This window comes from Spermophilus citellus, assembly GCF_964194105.1.
Source record: "Spermophilus citellus genome assembly, chromosome: 3".
In the NCBI taxonomy this organism is placed as follows: Eukaryota; Metazoa; Chordata; class Mammalia; order Rodentia; family Sciuridae; genus Spermophilus; species Spermophilus citellus.
This window is the reverse complement of record NC_138184.1, coordinates 169,295,185-169,312,664: the sequence shown is the minus strand read 5'-3', so window position 1 is coordinate 169,312,664 and position 17,480 is coordinate 169,295,185. Positions and strand designations below refer to the sequence as shown.

The 17,480-nt window shown below is 35.6% G+C and overlaps 1 pseudogene across 1 annotated transcript; it reads left to right on the top strand.

Annotated features, from left to right (window-relative positions):
- The first annotated feature begins 341 nt into the window (after positions 1-341).
- LOC308643459 (large ribosomal subunit protein eL29-like) lies at positions 342-843 on the top strand (annotated as a pseudogene). Its single transcript has one exon. The product of its transcript is annotated as a large ribosomal subunit protein eL29-like (transcript).
- Positions 844-17,480: the final 16,637 nt, after the last annotated feature.

Below are 17,480 nucleotides of genomic sequence, written 5' to 3'. Positions count from 1 at the left end.
ATGTAAAGCCTTACACAAAACACACCTACATACAATCACGCATCTTTTGACCTGCACAAGACTGGATGAACCAACACAGGGCCAACAGGATCCTCCTGGAAACTTTCTGCACAGACCTGCTAGGCTAGATTTAACATGATTGCTCTTGTATGTGACTGTGAAGTATATCAATATGGTCTGCTGATTAAATGCTCAGTACATCCCCTTATCCAGGTTCCAGAAATGCCTGTCACCTCCCCACTAGGCCAATCTTAATTAGGAGAAGGTGGAGTAAAATGGGAAGTGACTTACCCAATTGCAGTTTTGAAAATTTACATTTGGCTTTTCTTCTTCTGGTCTCAATGGCTCTGGTAGCTGCAGCTTACAGTGCAGACATAGTCAAGTCTAAGAACCACACCATGCACAAGTAGTCCCCAAAATGGCACAGAAATGGCATCAAGAAACTCCAGTCACAAAAATATGAATCTCTTAAGCGGGTAGACCCCAAGTTCCTGAGAAATATGTGTTTTGCCAAGAATCACAACAAAAAGGGCCAGAAAAAGATGCAGGCAAACAACACCAAGGGTATGAGTGCACGTGCTGAGGCCATCAAGGGCCTGGTAAAGCCCAAGGAGGTTAAGCTCAAGAGCATAGGGTGTCAGCTGCAAAAGCTTGATTGCCTTGCCTTCCTTGCCCACCCCAAGCTCAGGAAGCATGCTAGTGCCTCCAGGGCCAGGAATTCATAGGTTCTACCGGCCAAAGGCCAAAGCCCAAGCCCAAGCCAAGACATTAGTATTGTATTAGCTCCAGCTCTTGCTCCCAAAGGAACCCAAGGGTGCCCAGATTCCTGTGAAGACTCCATAGTGAAAGCTTCTATCTGCAAAGTGAAGACAGAAGGACTGGTGGTGTGACCCCTGGGACCCTGTCTACATAGGGGACTGGTGTCCTCCTGTGCTGCATGTACAAATAAATCCAGAGACAGGAAAAAAAAAATTCTACATTTGCCAATATCACAAAAACAAATTACATGTCAATATTTAGCAAGGGTCCTCCCTGACGCTTGGAAGGGCTCTTTGAAATTTAAGCACCATTCTCTTAAAGCAAAAGTGTATCCAAGTACAGTCAGCCCTCCATATCCATGGGTAATGCATCCATGGAATCAACAAACCACAGATAGAATATATTAGGAAAAAATTGAACCAATACTGAACAAACATTTATTCTTGTTACTATTCCTAAGCAAGACCCTATAACAATGATATATATGGCATTTACAGTGTATTAGGCATTATAAGTATCTAGAGATAATTTAAAGTATATAGGAGGATATGTGTAGGTTATATAAAAATGCTACATAATTTTATATAAGTGACCTGAGCATCCTCAGTATCTCCTGTCTGTGGGTGTCCTGAAACTGATCTACTGTGGATACCAAGGGACACTGTATGTGTATGATCACAGTGTCATGTGGAGCCCAGAAGATAGAATGCCTACTCTTGCCAGAAGAGATAAAAAGGAAAACATTACCAAGAAAATATTTTCTTTTTCTGGGCAGAGAGAAGACAGCAGGTAGAGAAATAATATTGGACTTAAAACCAACAGGAAACACTTCTAATGAGTGTAGCTTTAAAGTCTGGTTTGCTTAGACTTTCTAAATTTAAGTGTTTATCTCTATGTTTGCTGTTTTCTAAAAATCAACTACATCTAGAAAATAGGAATGTAAATATTCTGAGAATAGACTATTTGATTAGATTATTACTTCCTGTATAAAGTTTTGCTTTCCAGTAGGGACAAAGCAAGTATTCAGGCTAGATTATTTTTTAAGGAGACAAAACAAGCCCTTGATAATATTCTATACAGAATATTGATTTAAAAACCCCAATATATTTTTAATTTCCTCAATAATCCCCTTTCTATTTTTTCTTCTTTACTTCCTGTCCTTCTACTCTTTCCCTTCTTTTTAATAAACACAATTAAATAAAAATGCTGATTCTGCTCCTCCTAAACCATTTCTAATATACACTCTGGACAACTTACTGTAATAAACTCTTCTATATTCATTATAACTTTTTGATATAGCCCCGTGTTGGGGCACATGCCTATGATCCCAGCAACTCAGGAGGCTGAAGCAGGAGTATCTCAAGTTTGAGGCTAGCCTCAACAACTTAGCAAGGCCCTGTCTCAAAATTAAAAGGAGGAGGAAAAGGAGGTGAGTGGGGGAGGAGTAGTATGTAGCTCAGTTATACAGTGCAGCCACTGCTACCAGTTTAATCCACACTAGGGATTATATATATATATATATATATATATATATATATATATATATATATATATATATCCTTCTGCTACAGCCCTACCTTAATTGAGATCTTTTCTTTTAATATTAAGAGAGATTATTATTTTAGCTCCTAAACGTAGGTAAGCATACACTTTAACATCCTAACTAGAAATTTTCAAAGAGTAAAAAGGGAAGTTGTATATCCCATTACACTGGCATCTCAGGTATAAACTTGAAATACCTGAAGCAAACCTGGATGTGTGTCACTCTACCTCAACCCCAAACTTTGTGGAAATTGGCTGCTTAAGAACACGAGGTAGAGTCCTTAAATTTCCACTGATGCTTCAAAAACATTTTGTAAGTCTTATCTGATAATTGATCATCAGGATAACTTCATTCCTAGACTAGATCAGTAATTTGCAGACCAAATCTAGCCCCCTGCTTATTTTTATAGATACCTTTATATCATAATATAGCCGTGCTTTTCATGTACACGCCATCTGGCTGCTTTTAACTACAGTGACAGAGATGAAGAGTTGCAACACAACAGACTAGTTCTTTTTTTAAAAAATTCTAATTTGTTATATATGACAGTAGAATGCATTACAATTCATATATATGTTACACATATACAGCACAATTTTTCATATCTCTGGTTGTATACAAAGTATATTAACACCATTTGTGAAGTATTTATAATCTATTCATGAACAGAAAATTTTGCTGATTCCTGGACTTCAAGAAGGCCTCATGAGCTCGGGGGATGTGTGTGTCTACAGGCCTTATTCACCATGAGTGTATACATAGTGTGCCAAGCACAAGGTAGATGCACAAGTATTGTTTTACGGATGAACCAACATAAAAGATAAGCCGAAAAAATCACTAACAAAGCATGGCATTATGTTCAAATAGACTAATCAATGAAACAGAAAATGCAAACTCTCCCTAATAGTTGTCACTGTTTAGTATATATAAGGAAAGATAGCTTATAAAATAAATAAAAGTGAAAAATTTTAAATTATTTGTATCATATATAATATAATATTATATTACATTAATATAATATTATATATATATATATATATATATATTTACTTATTAGATCTTTTGTGTAAAATTAAAAAAAAAAAAACTTTCTCCTTAGGTTAGAACTTTCAAACATTCACCAACACATTGATATTCTTTTTCTTTCTTCAAACAGCAGAAGTGAATCTGTACTCTGTGTTGGGCTATGCAATTCCTGTCCTACACTTGGGGGCTCTCACTCCATGCTATTATTATTATTATTATCATTATTATTACCACTAAGAATTGAACCTAGAGGCACACTGAGCCACATCTCCAGCCCTTTTTGTTTTTAATTTTGAGACAGAGTCTCACTAGTTTGCAAAGGCTGGCCTCAAACTTGGAATCCTCCTGCCTCAGCCTACGAGGTTGCTGGGATTATATATGCGTGCCATCAAGCCTGGCTTACTGTCACTCCTTCCTTCTGTCTTCTCCCTCCAGCATCTTCCATCTCTAGATGGTCTTCCTGTTCCTCAAGATGCAGTAGTTACAAATGAGGGCTCTTGAGCCAGACTGCCTGGGTTGAAGCCTGGCTCTCACTTCTTCCAGGTGGCCTGGTCTTGGGCAAGATTTTTAACCTTTCTGTCCTTCATTTGATTTGTCTTAAAAAGGAGGATCCCTAGTTCACACATGTCTTATAAGTTTATTTGAAAAATATATAAAACAATTCATTTAAAATGCAAGCACAGGACTAGGGCTGTAGTTCAGTGGTAGAATGCTTGTCTAGCATGCGTGAGGCACTAGCTTCAATCCTCACTACCACATAAAAATGAACAAATAAAATAAATGCATTCCATCTACAACTACAAATTTTTAAAGAAAAATACAAGCACAACATCTAATGTATAATAAATCCCTGATTTAAAAATTAAACATAAAATAAATTAAATTATATTCAAGACTATCTTACCTCTAAAAAGAAAAATCTAAATGTTCCATGATGCTAACTAAATCCCTCTACATACACTATTCCCTTCTGGGTCAAGAGTAGTTAGAGTACATTCAAGTACTTCTTTCCCCTCCACCATTTCAATGAACTGTTTTTCACATCAGGGCCTCTGATGACCCATTTTCTAATACCAAGGAAAATATTTCAATGTACATTTATTGAATATAGTGTTGCATGTTCCTTGTTAACTATTACATCCCCTTAAAACTCTTCTCTCTCTTTCCATCTGTGAAAATATATTTTTTTCCTGATGGTGCTCCTGATATGATCCCTTCCTTGGCTCTTTTGCTTCTATTAAAAGATTGTTAATCTCAAAATTTCTTTATGGGTCCTCCTCTCCTACCATTCTTTATTTCTCTTCTTGGACTCTTAGAGTGTCTCTAGCCATATATCCACATCCAAAGTTATATCTTTTGGTCTCTGGAGTTGCATTTACAAGTACCTTCTCTATATATAATTGGACAGGTCATAGTTACTTTACACTTTTTGTTTCCTTCATCTTTTGTCTCCAGCCAACACTGCTTAGTTTTACTAATGGGCCCACCATCTACCTAAGTAGTCAACCCCCCAAATCTGGTGGTCCTACGTTCCTTTTGTAATTCTAAAAGAATTACATATAAAGGGAAAAGTGTGTGGTTGGAAGTCAAGCACCCTGCTTTAATTCCAGCTCTTGCAGTACCTAGCTGGTTACATTTGACATATAGAAAAACATTCTTTGACCTTCTAGTTCTTCTTATGCAAAAAATGAGGCAGCAACACTCCATTCTCAGATTTGTGGGGGAGTTCAAATAGAAGCACATAGTGAAGTACCTCGCATGAAGCACATAGGAGATATTTAAAAAGTACTAACTTCCTTTCTCTTCATTTTCCATATAGCTAATTCATCTTTTTCTCAATATTCTTACTATTTGGTTTTCAAACCCTCTCATTGTCTATACCTATTGCCACTGCCTTAGATTAGTCCTTTATTGCTGCTGACTTGAATCAGCAACATCTTCACTCATCTCCCAATTTTCATTCTCCAACATTCTTCAAACATCCTCCAACCCATCTTTTACAACTGGAATGTGCCTTGGAGCATTTATGCCTGATTACATCGTGCTCCTACTTTAAAATCAATAAATCCCAAAACCTCCAAAAAATTAAATACAAATTTCTCATCATATAATTGGACACATATAGATTCTGATCTCTCCCTTTCTTCTTGACACAGCCACCTCCCAATCTACATCTCCACTTTCAAGTTTCCATTTTTACACAACTCATTCCTCTGAAACACACTTTTCTCAACTCTAACTAAAGCTATTTATCCTACAAAGCAGCATTTTCATGGAATGGGGGTCACCATCTCCTAGGGTGGAGGATATTTATCTTAAGTAGGGGGACTTTTTCAAATATCTTTCATGTCCCTTACACCATTGAAAATTCTGATCCATTGCTTTTAGGGTGACACATCATCCCACATCTCAAAAAGATGGATTGCAACAACACCATTGACATTTTGAATACTATCAACTTCAAAAGGGAAATTTATTGAAATTTAATTTTATTAAAATTTAAGAATATTTATTAAAAATTCCATCAAATTTAATTGAAATTATCATAAATCCTGACTTAATAAATTCTAAAAGATACTGTGAATTTTCACTGAATCATAATTTCCTACAATCATAATCAAGATCTTCAGGGAATAGGAATAAAAACTACTGCCCAAATTTCTAGACCTTCTGTAGATGAAATGAATACATACATGCAACAGAGAAAAAGTAAGGTTTATTGAGTCCATAACCAAAACTAGTTCTCACTTAGCTTGTAAATTTTGTGCTCTTTCCATGGGGCTCTTTCAGGAGAAATTAGCAAGAAACCTGTGTGCCTGAAAGAAGACCATCCCTCTGCAGTGTACCATTGATAGCAAATTGCCTTTGACACAGGTCAAAGGATCCCCTGTGCTCTGGGCAGCAGCCCTTCACTGTCAGACTGAAGGCTTCCAAAGGCAGAGGTCATAAGTTAGATTGCACTAGGAGCAGGACTCCACTCTGCAGAAATCTGTGCCTTTATTGGTACAAGAAAGGCGGCAGACTAGAAGACTTCCTGCCCCTGACACTCAACAGCCTGGCCGCCACTCTCTGCCTTGAAACATTAAGACTAAATCCATTAAGCCACTTCTACCAGTTAATATTAACCCCTAGAAAACAACCAACATTCCTGGAATATATATCTGGTCTTCCTGCATAGTGCCTTTTGTGATGCTATACCTCACTGATCCCATCTTCTCTCGCTGCAACACTGGAAGTCATGGTAGATAATCAGCAAATTCTTCTGTGAACCCTCCCTGGGCCATCTTGCTTTAATGAAAACCTTGGCTTTCCTGGAAGCCCTTTTCCTATTTATTGTATGCTCAAATGATGACCGCTTGTGTTCCACTTGTCTTACAAGTGGGCCGAGAGACGCATTAGGGATTCTCTTTGCTCTGCTTTGCTTCTTCCAGCCCACTCTTCTTTCCTCTTCTTTAAAAGCCTTCTGCTTTCAAATTTGTGCCATCAATTTATATCTCCCATTATTTCTCTTTGTTGCAGTCATGTGTAACTCCACAGGCCATCACTCACCCTCTTCCTTGAATAAGCATCACTGGGTTTCTAATTACTGTAATGCCCTCTGCACTACTTCTGCAATTTTTTTCATCATTGCAATATTCATATAGATGATCCTATTAGTTCCATGGACATTTGAGTACTAGACCTTCTGCCTTAGGTCAAAACTAGATAACTACATCTTTATAGTCTTTGTTTTTCTTTCTGAAACCACTCCAAATAATTCTGTTTCTGATACCTGAAATCCAAAATTTATTTGCTCTCTCTGACATTTATAACATATTACATACCATCCTCTCAACATCCTATCTCTCCCCGCTTTAATCTAACAAGTCTTATGTCCATCATTATAACCACTTCCTTATTTACATTCTCAACTCCCTGTCCCTTTCCCGTTTATCTTACTTTCTCTGCTAACTATGACTTTAGTTAAAACCTAACTATCTTGCCTACTCTTTGAATGTAATCCCATAGCTGAGCACAGCTAAAGAAAAACTCATGGATGTCCATACTTATTTCAATTTCAGTATCACTAACCCAAATAGTCCTTGACGCTGCTGCCTTCTATCTTGTAAATCCATATACTGATCATGTTTTTATTTACCTAGCTAGACTCTGTTTCTGCCTATTCTCAACCTTTTAACAATTCATCTTTATTGTGACCTAAGGATTTGACTTCCTATTCTAGTAAGAAAATAGAAGCAATTTTTGAAAAGATTGAACATAGACTTACAACACTAACATATACACCCATCGGAATCTTTTGCATTTCTTTCTGTTATGGTGGGTGAATTGTCCATTCTGACATTAAGGGCCAGTTTTAATTGTTTACCAGATACTATTCTTATGATGCACTGCAGGATAGTGTTCCAGCAATTAATTTATCTCTCTGTTTCTTGAATCATACATTTTTTTCTGTCTCTTCTGGGTCATTTCCTTCAGCATATAACAATACTATTCATTAAAATCATCTTTGAAAAAACCTTTCATATCCTCATTACCTCCTCCTACTTATATCTCATTTCATTTGTTCCCTCTATACTAAATTCCTTGAATGAGGTGTCTATACACCCACTTTCCCTCCTCTCATACTCTCTTGAATCTTTTAATCAACTTTTCACCCCTCTCTGCTTCACAAAATATGCTTCTATTAAATTAGTCACATTGCAATATTCAGTCTGTATTCTTAGTCATTTTTTTTTCTTCACCTGACGACATCATTGTACCCATTAGGTGATATTTTTTCCTCTCTTGAAAAAAATTTTTGTATTCTCTTGACAACCAAACCATCATACACTCTAGGTTTTTCCTCTACCTTTCTGGAACCTCTGTTAGTCTCTCCTATTCCTCCATTTCCTGATCTCTAAATATGGAAATAGAGAGCCATCATTTGGGATCATCTCCTTATGCCAACACTGAGTCATTAGGAAATTTTGTCCAATCTCGTGGTATGATATACCACTCATATGCTGAGGATCCCCACATTTCTATGTCCATCCTGGACCTCTTCTCCAAGATTGAGACTCATAAAACCATCTGCCTTTTTTATATATATTTGAATGTCTAATAGGAAACTCAGGGTTAAATGATCAAAATTGAACTCCGAGTATCTTTCCACTACCACCATCAAAACAAAAGTATTCTTCTCATTTTTCTTGTCTCTGTCAATGAGAACCCTAGGAAGGCTTATTTGAAGAAAGTGGCACCTGTAATATTACTGTAGTTACATATTAAAGCTTAAGGACTTATATTTTTATGTGTTACATTAATAGCATATAATTTTCCTCAGAGAGCTTGAACACAAAAAATCTCTTAGTTTGGACTCTTTATGTGATTTAAAAAAAAGCCTTCATGTTAATGTGCTAATTATTTAGAAGGGTAATTCCATGGCACCAAGCATAAGAGATAAAGTGAGGCAAAGAAATTGGGGGAAGGGGATGCATGGTGTTGCATTATTATGCTATCATAATTTGACAAACCTTGAAGTGGCGTGTATGGAAAAAGTCCTCCTACGAATTGGAGCACTTCATTGAGTAAAAAGCAGAGAGAAAACTTATCTGTTATATCTTTTGTGTCTCTTACCAATCAATGGTCAAAATTTGCTCCCAGTGGGAGCCTCAGGGGTGGCCAGATCCCACCTCATACAATGATGGGGCAAGCAGCACAGGATCTGAATCAGAGAACATATGTGAACAGTGTTACCAACACCTACCTACTGCAGCAAATTTGATGGTTCATGTCTTCTCTCAGCAAAAAGTGTCATCTATGCTTTAATATTTAATAGCGTTTTTTTTTTTAATTTGAAGAAAATAGTGATTTACGAATGCTACCTGTTTGTGGTCTTTTTTAATTTTAATTTTTTATTTTGTTGTAGATGGACATAGTGACTTTATTTTATTCATTTATTTTTATTGGTGTTGAGGATTGAACCAAAAGCCTCACATACGCTAGGTGAGCACTCTACTACTGAGCAACAACCCCAACCCTGTTTATTGTCTTTTAAAAATGATTTTCAACTTAATAATGTGGCTTATATTTATGGAAGAGTCTGAAAATATACATGAGCATTCTGGACCATAGAGTTTCTGAATAATTTCTTAAATTATATTCTGAATTAGAAACTACCTAATACTATATTTTATCTTAATTATACCTTTCAATCTTCTTGATATTTAGAATTTGATGACTAAAGTGAATTATATGACTTTGTAATGTCCAATCATAAAGCAGTATTTTTCCATATAAAGTTTGAATTCTTGCAACAAGAATTCTTTTCCATTTCTGTTTCTACTATTTTTAGAAACCCCTGAATAAAATAATATTTTATGTGAATTAGTTGTGTGAGCTACACATATTTACAAATAAAATATCAGTATTAGAAAACTTGCGTTAACACTGAATTATGTCGTAGGCTACTACTGGTTGGTAATGTTAATTGCTCTAAAGATATCTCAAGAATAAAGAAGTCGATCTAAATTATGTAGACCCCAAATCTGGTGTTAACTAAATGAGTAATTCCAACTTCTAGGATAAATCAATGTTCAAAGATTTACAACTTATTTTAAACAAATAAATTGAGTTATTCTCTATAAGGAAAATAGAAAATAACTATATGTATATATACAAAAATAAGTTGTATATCTTTTACCACTAGAGGAAACTTTAATATTAAGCTAGAGGAAAATTTAATATTAATCTTTAAAAGGGATTACAAAAATAATTCAATAAAAAGTATACCCCATTAGGCCTTATGTTTTCAAATAAAGATTGCAATATCGAGAACTTTCTCCAAAAAAATTTTCAACTTTTGCCTTCTTAGGCTTTTAATGTAAATTTTAGTTAAATATAATGCACATGGTATGTATAATATTTCTATTCAAATCATGTTATCCATCTCAATGAATTTATACAAAGTATGACCAGCTCCCAGACCAAGAAAAGAGAACACTACATAAACACTCCCCTGTTTATATAATAAATGTGGAACTGTGCATGAATATGAATTTATTTAAATTAATAGTTGTTCTATGACACACTTCTGAGTTCATGTCCATCATAATTATTTAAAATCATTTTTGGAGTTAGAGTACAGTGAGATCCCTCTAAGTGTCACAAGTAATGTTCATGAGTGAAGAGAATGTTCTTAAGCACAAATTAAATCCTTGTATTTTAAAGCAGTCTCACATTATCTTTTATAGGCTAGCTCAGGCAGATAAATCTTAAAGCAATATCATTTTGACAGAAAAACATTCATATCATTAATTCATTTTTATATATGAAAGAAAATATTTTATTTGCTTTTCTTAAACCAACCTGGTGCACACCATATTTGTTCCTAATAAATAATGAAAAGATAAGGTCAACATCTTTCTTCCAGTGAATAGTATTTAAGAAAGTTCAAAACATGAATATATTGTGCTCAGGTTTACAGACTATTAGGTTTAAAGAATATTTACACATACTATTATTACCAAGCAGTGATAAAAGAGCTTACATTACTCTGTTCTGTTAGAAAGCCAAAAAGGCAAATTTCATAGCTTCTAAAGGTGAATCTTTTTACATAGCTCTTTGTTCTTAGTCTTTTGTTTGATGTTACAAAAGTAATTTATCTATTTTAGTGGCATTAACTCATTAGCACTATCTATATACAAATATCTATATTAGAATAACTATAAAATAGTAAGAAGAATAAAACTGTGGACTTTAGGTAAAGTACACAACTGAAAAATAAAAGATGAATTTAATATTGCAAAAACTTGATTCTGTGAAGCAAGACATACTAGTAAATTTAACTAACAAGCAAACCAACTATGGACAACTAATGCCATATTTTCAAACTAAAGAGCAAAGACAAATTAGAAACACTCAGGAGGATGATTTTCAAAGACCACTAGGTGCCACTGTTTTGTGAAAAACTCATTAAATGACATAATTTATCTCTAACTTATATCCCTTTTTATTTTTAGTCACATAATGAATTGGGAGGTTGCCATATTATAATTCTAAAGTACTTAGGATTACTGGAGGATTTTGTCTTGGATTAGTTAAACCCATATAAAAATGAAAGTAATATGATTCATTCAAGAAATTATAGAGCATGGATATATCAATGTAAATTTTTGACTGCTAAAACCAATCCTTTATTGATCTATAATCAAGGGATTTGTGAGGTGAAAACTTTAATGGTTTGAGTATTTGTAATGATATTGCTGTATAAACCTTTTCAAAGCAGAATATTGCTTGGATGCAAAATAATTTCTTTTCCTACAGTGATTGCAATGGAAAAAGGAATAAGATTCCATATAATTTCTTGCAAGCACATCTCCTTATTCCATCAAACAGCATTGTCCCTAACATGGATGTAAGTGGATCCACTTATCAACTCATCAATATGGAAATACAGGAGACCATTTTCTTATAAATATGGAACTCCTAAGTGCTAATTCATTTGTTCCCCAGAATAAACCTAAACAAAGTCATTAACATAATCCTTTAGTGTCAGGCAGAGTTCTAGTATATAACATTTTTTTAATGTTCATGGAAATTTTATGGGAAGTTGTGAGTTGATAAGTGTTATACTTTTTAACTAACACTAAACTCTAAGTATTTATAAGGAACTCCTTTGAACAGACTATGGGTTTTCCAAATCAAAACACGTGTTTAAAGCCACTAATGTTGATTAACAAATAAGCTATCATGTTATTAGACTAATGTCACCTATTAGACTCTCTTTGATGATGATGATGATGATGATGAGGAGGAGGAGGAGGAGGAGGAGGAGGAGGAGGATGAGTGTGTGTTGCTAGGGACTGAACCCAGGGCCTTGTGCATGTGAAGCAAGCACTCTACCAAGTGAGCTATAACCCCCGCCCCTATTTTATTATTTTTAAGTATTGGAGATAACATGTTATATGGAACAGTATATTCTATTACTTATCTGTTGCTATATAACATAGTATCTCAAAATTTAGCACCTGAAAAATAATAAACATTTGTTCTAATCTCATGGTTTCTGAAGGTCCAGAATCCAGAAGTGGTTTATCCTGATGATTCTGATGCAAGTTTTTTCACTGGGCTGCATTTAAATTGTTATCCCAGGCTTCCATCATCTCAAAATTCAATAAAATTGAAGGGTTCACTTCCAAATTCATTTATGTTGTTGATAAGCTTCCATTTCATGCTGTGCAGAGATGTTAGTTTCCCACCAGATAGACTTCTCCTTAGAATTGCTTACAATACTCAAAGCCTGCTGGCCTGAGAATGAGTGATGAGAGAAAGAGAAAAAGAAAATGAGAACACCAAGACAGAACTCACAGTCATTTTATAACCTAGTCTCAGAAGTGACATATCATCCCTTCCATATTTTATTCATTAGATGTGCACAGTATGTCCTTCCCACACTCAAGGGAAGGTGGCTATAGGAAGACACAAATGTCTGGGGTGTGGCAGTTTTCTTACAAACTGTCTGCTGCATTCAATGCCAAAGTCCAGGATACCTTCAGTCGCTTTTAAAAACACTAAGATTTTCCTAAAATTCATTTGCCTTATCAGTTTTCATCTGACTACCAGAAGACTAATTTCATTTTAAAACATTTGTGCAATATTGTCATAGCACAAAGGTACTGATTTCCAGAGTATATAAAAAGAAACAGTGAAAGGATTCTGTCATTGTACCTACATACCACCCAGGCACCCAGAAATAAATACCCAGTTTAGGATAGAATAGTATGACGCCATTGTTTTCTGAAATCATTCAGCTCTCTTCATTATATCTCTATATATTACATACCAACAATACAATCTTGGTAAAGTAATGGTCTTGTGCAAACCTATCTAAATATTTGTCTTTCCTCTGAATAATATGAAAAATTTTGTGGAGCCATCATAAAATGTGAAGGTTTTAGTTTAATTTCTTGGTGAGAAGTACCATGTGAAGGAGATCTGACTGTGTGGTTTGTTGCCCCATGATTCATTCTACTGATGGACTGGTTTGCTCCTTCAGTGTGCCAAGTGTTCACCTCCTTCATCTGTGACCTGGATTGAAGAGGATGATGATATTTCCTGAAAGTGTCAATTAATACTTTCATATTGTATTAGTCTCTAGTGACTCAAGAGTAATTTCCCAAGAGCCCAATAATCACTCAGTAACCTGATAAAATTATGACTGGCATATAATAGATACAACATAACTTGTGAAATGCCTGAACATGCAAACCTAAGGACCAACTTGACCACATCTAACTTGCCTTCCCCTATCTTTTAAATATATTTTAATGTTGTTTAAAAATAAGGTTATTTAGGTGTCAAATGTGGTGGTACAAGTCTGAAGGCCCAGTAACTCAGGAGGTTGAAGCAGAAGAATCTCAAGTTCTAGATCAGCTTGGGCAGCTTAGTGAGACTCTGTATCAAAATAAAAAATAAATTAATTAAATTTATTTTATTTGTAAATAAATAATGCAGCTGAGAGGTAGAGCACCCCTGGGTTCAATCCCCAATACTGCAAAGGAAAAACACGTCCTTTAGGGATGGAGATGCAGCTCATTGGTAGAGCATGTGTCTAGACTGTGCAAAGCCCTGGGTTTGACCACCAACATGGTAAAAACAAACAATTTAATAAATAAATATCATCTCTATGTTGTTTGGCAGTTACTATGGTTTTTAAAATGTATCAAACTCTAAGTATTGATTATTCCAACAGCCCTTGCTGCACACAGTGTGATTGTGGTCAAGTTTTGTGGCCTCTAAGGGAAGAGGATGACTGGAAAGGACACAGTTTGACCCTACAAGATATCACCAGTTCTTCCGGCAGATATAAATGTCACAGAAACTAAGCCAGGCAAGGGCAAGGGGAGGTCAGCACTGCTTCCCTGGTCGTTATCTCCCTTATCTAAACTAGTTATGGTCCTTTTGCACCTAGTCAGGCTCAAGCCAGAGCTGGGTGACAGAATCAAGTTTGTGAGGTGTAAACCTGGAAGGAGATAGGATTTATAAAAGGAGAAAAAGAAGAAAGAAAGGGAGTGAAGTGTAAATGGAACTGTGATGATCATATAAGAGAAAGAAATTGCATGAGGAAGGCTTTCTTTATTTTGGGAAGAATACAGAATTTTTGTGACCTTTCACAGCCCCTTGAAGGCCTGATAGAAGCCAATGGTATAGGTAAGGTCCCTGGAACCCAAAGAGTTCAATTTGACTGGACCTTGGGTGGTGAACTGACGATATCAATTTTGAACAAACAAACAATAAACCACAGAAGAAATGTATACCATTATCTTTTGAAGTAAAAAAAAAATCAGTTATCAATATCAAGGATCAAGGTCATCCTCAAAAATACGCACATACACATATAAATATACAGAATCCACATTCCTAATTATGCCTTTGTTAACTGTCGGAATATAAACAAGGTATATAACCAATTTTTAAGCTTCACTTTCTTTCTCTACAAAAAACAAACAAACAAACAAATAAAAAAAAAAACAGCACCTGCCTCACTAGGTTAGCCTACACATTGTATTAATTTGGTATTTCATTGGAAAACTGCATCGTTTGCAGCACGCCCTTCTGGGTTGTCATATTCTAGTCCTGTTCATTTTCTTTAAGCTCCTTTGAACTTTTCTTTTCTTTTTTTTTTTTTTTTTTTTTTTTTTTGGTACCTAACTGATAGATAAGTCAATTTTGCTAGGTCTGGCAGTGAGTGACGGAACTGACTTCCTCCCCTCTGTGGAAAATAATTTTGTTTCTAGTTGAAGTTCATCTCAACATTCCTTTATCCCGAGATAATTTTTTGGTGTTTTGACTCTTTCTTTGAACTGGTTATGACATCAACTGGGTACCTTCAGATCATGTATGGAAAATAAATTATTTAATATGTGTTTGTTTTTATATCTGCATGAGCCATAATTTATCTTTTCCTGAAGATTATCTTTTAATAAATACAATAATGTGAACAGAGTGTATGACACATATTAGAAACTCTGGAATATAAATTCCATTCCTGTTTTTATCTACTATTAGCTTTTCAGCTTTTATATTTATATTCATTCTTCATAAAAAATAATTTGAATTTTGAAATAGCACCCAGGAATACAATGTACATCAGTGGGTCACTGAAATATTCTCTCCATCCCTTAGGCCTTCATTCCACAACCCATGAATCACAACATTTATAATTTTCTCTGGTATTTATCTCTGTATATAAATAACATATTTCCCTGTTGGAGCTATCCATGGGCTGTGTGTGAGTTATGCAAATTTGAGCATATGAGGGGACTGGTCTGGCGCTGGGTGCTGATTGGGCTGTGGGATGCAAGTGTCCCTTTCCTCTTGCTCTGCTTGTGATTCCACACAACATCTGAGATGGGTGTGACTTGCCAAGATGTCAATCTGCTGACCACAAGACATCACCAAGCAGGACTCCATCCTTCGAAACCCTATCCCTTGCCTTATTTGGGTAGAATATTCTACCAAATGTCTTTTCTCCAATAAATATGGGGGATCCGGGAGCACTCTCTTGCTTCTTCCAGTGCTATCCAGCATGGAGCTGACCCTCGGGGTCACCAAACATTCCCACCCTCGAAACTCGTGTTTTGCGTGGTTTCTTTGCTTTTTTCTCAGTTTATTGCTGCAGCCAGCTACTTTGAACCCAGCTCATCTGGCCAGCCTGGCCACCTGGCGACACACACTTATACAACTATTTTGTACCTGTATCAGTTTTAGCAATCACATTCTGTTTTTGCACTATGGCAAATTAGAATTTAGCACTCTTGTACATGAATCTCCATTTCTTCCACACCTATGATCAGTGCAGACATAGAAATATTAGTTAAATCTAGTTTCTGTGTTCATGTACATTATATGTTACATGAAAGGTGCCCCTGTGATTCTTCAAAGTAGGAATAGAAAATAAATAGTTATGCTCCTGTAAATATTCTTCGCTTCCCAAAGAGTGCACTTTGATTATTTTCTTTCTGATGATGTCATACTTATAATCTATGCAGCTTAACAAATGACTCCAATATTTAGTTAAAACAACAATAAATATTTCTAACTTAAACAATTTCTGTGGGTCAGGAATTCAGAACCAACTTAACTGGGTGATTCTGGTTCAGAACCTCCTGGCAAGTGGTAGTCAAGATTTGGCTGGGGTTGCAGTCATTTGAAGGGGTGAGAATGTATTCACAAATTTCTTCACTCACATGGGGCTGGCTGCCAGCAGAAGGCCTGATTCCTGCCACCAGGGTCTTTCCATGAGATGTTTGAGCATCTTCATATGATGGCTGGTTGCCCTCAAGAGAGAAAGTGAGCATGCCAAGAAAGAGTGTGGCAGAAGAAGAGTATCACGCCTCATCCAAATTCAGTAGTCACACACCATCATTTCTTTAGGGGGAGGGAGGAAAAAAAAAACAACCACCTTTGGGAGATATAATTCATAAACAATTCTCAACTTAAAACGTGCAATTCTGTGTGTTTTTTTTTTTTTTTTTTTTTTTTTTTAGTGTACACAAAGATAGGTGCACCCATTACCAACCAGAGTCGGATTTTCTATCTCTTATGGATATCCTTTATTATTTTCTCTGGTGCTTTAAGCTTGTTCCTTTGTACCTGGTTTTGAAATTTCACATTTCATGTAGTTTGTCAGGTCTTCTTCAAGTTTTCTATGAGTCATACTATAGTTTGGAATCTTAATGTCACCTACAGCCCGTGTTATAAACACTTGGTCATCAGCTTGGTGCTGTTAGAAAATGGTGGATTTTCCAGCTGGTGGAAACTTTAAGAGGCTGGGCTGAGTAGGCGATTTTAGGTCATCAGAGGTATAACCTCCAAAGGGATTACGGGACCCGAGTCTCTTTTTTTTTTCCTCTCTTTCGTGTTTTGGCCATGAGTTGAATTTTACAATGTGCTTCTGGCAATGATATTCTGTCTCATTGAAGTCCTAAAAATAATGGATCCACTCAATCCTGAAATAAATCCTCCAAAATTATGAGCCAAAAAATCATTTTCTCTTTATAAGTTCATTGTTTCATGAATTCATTACAATAATGGAAAGTTAATTAACATGGGCCACATATGCTAGACACCTTCAATTTGGAGATTTATGTCCTTTAAGTAAAAAAAAAAA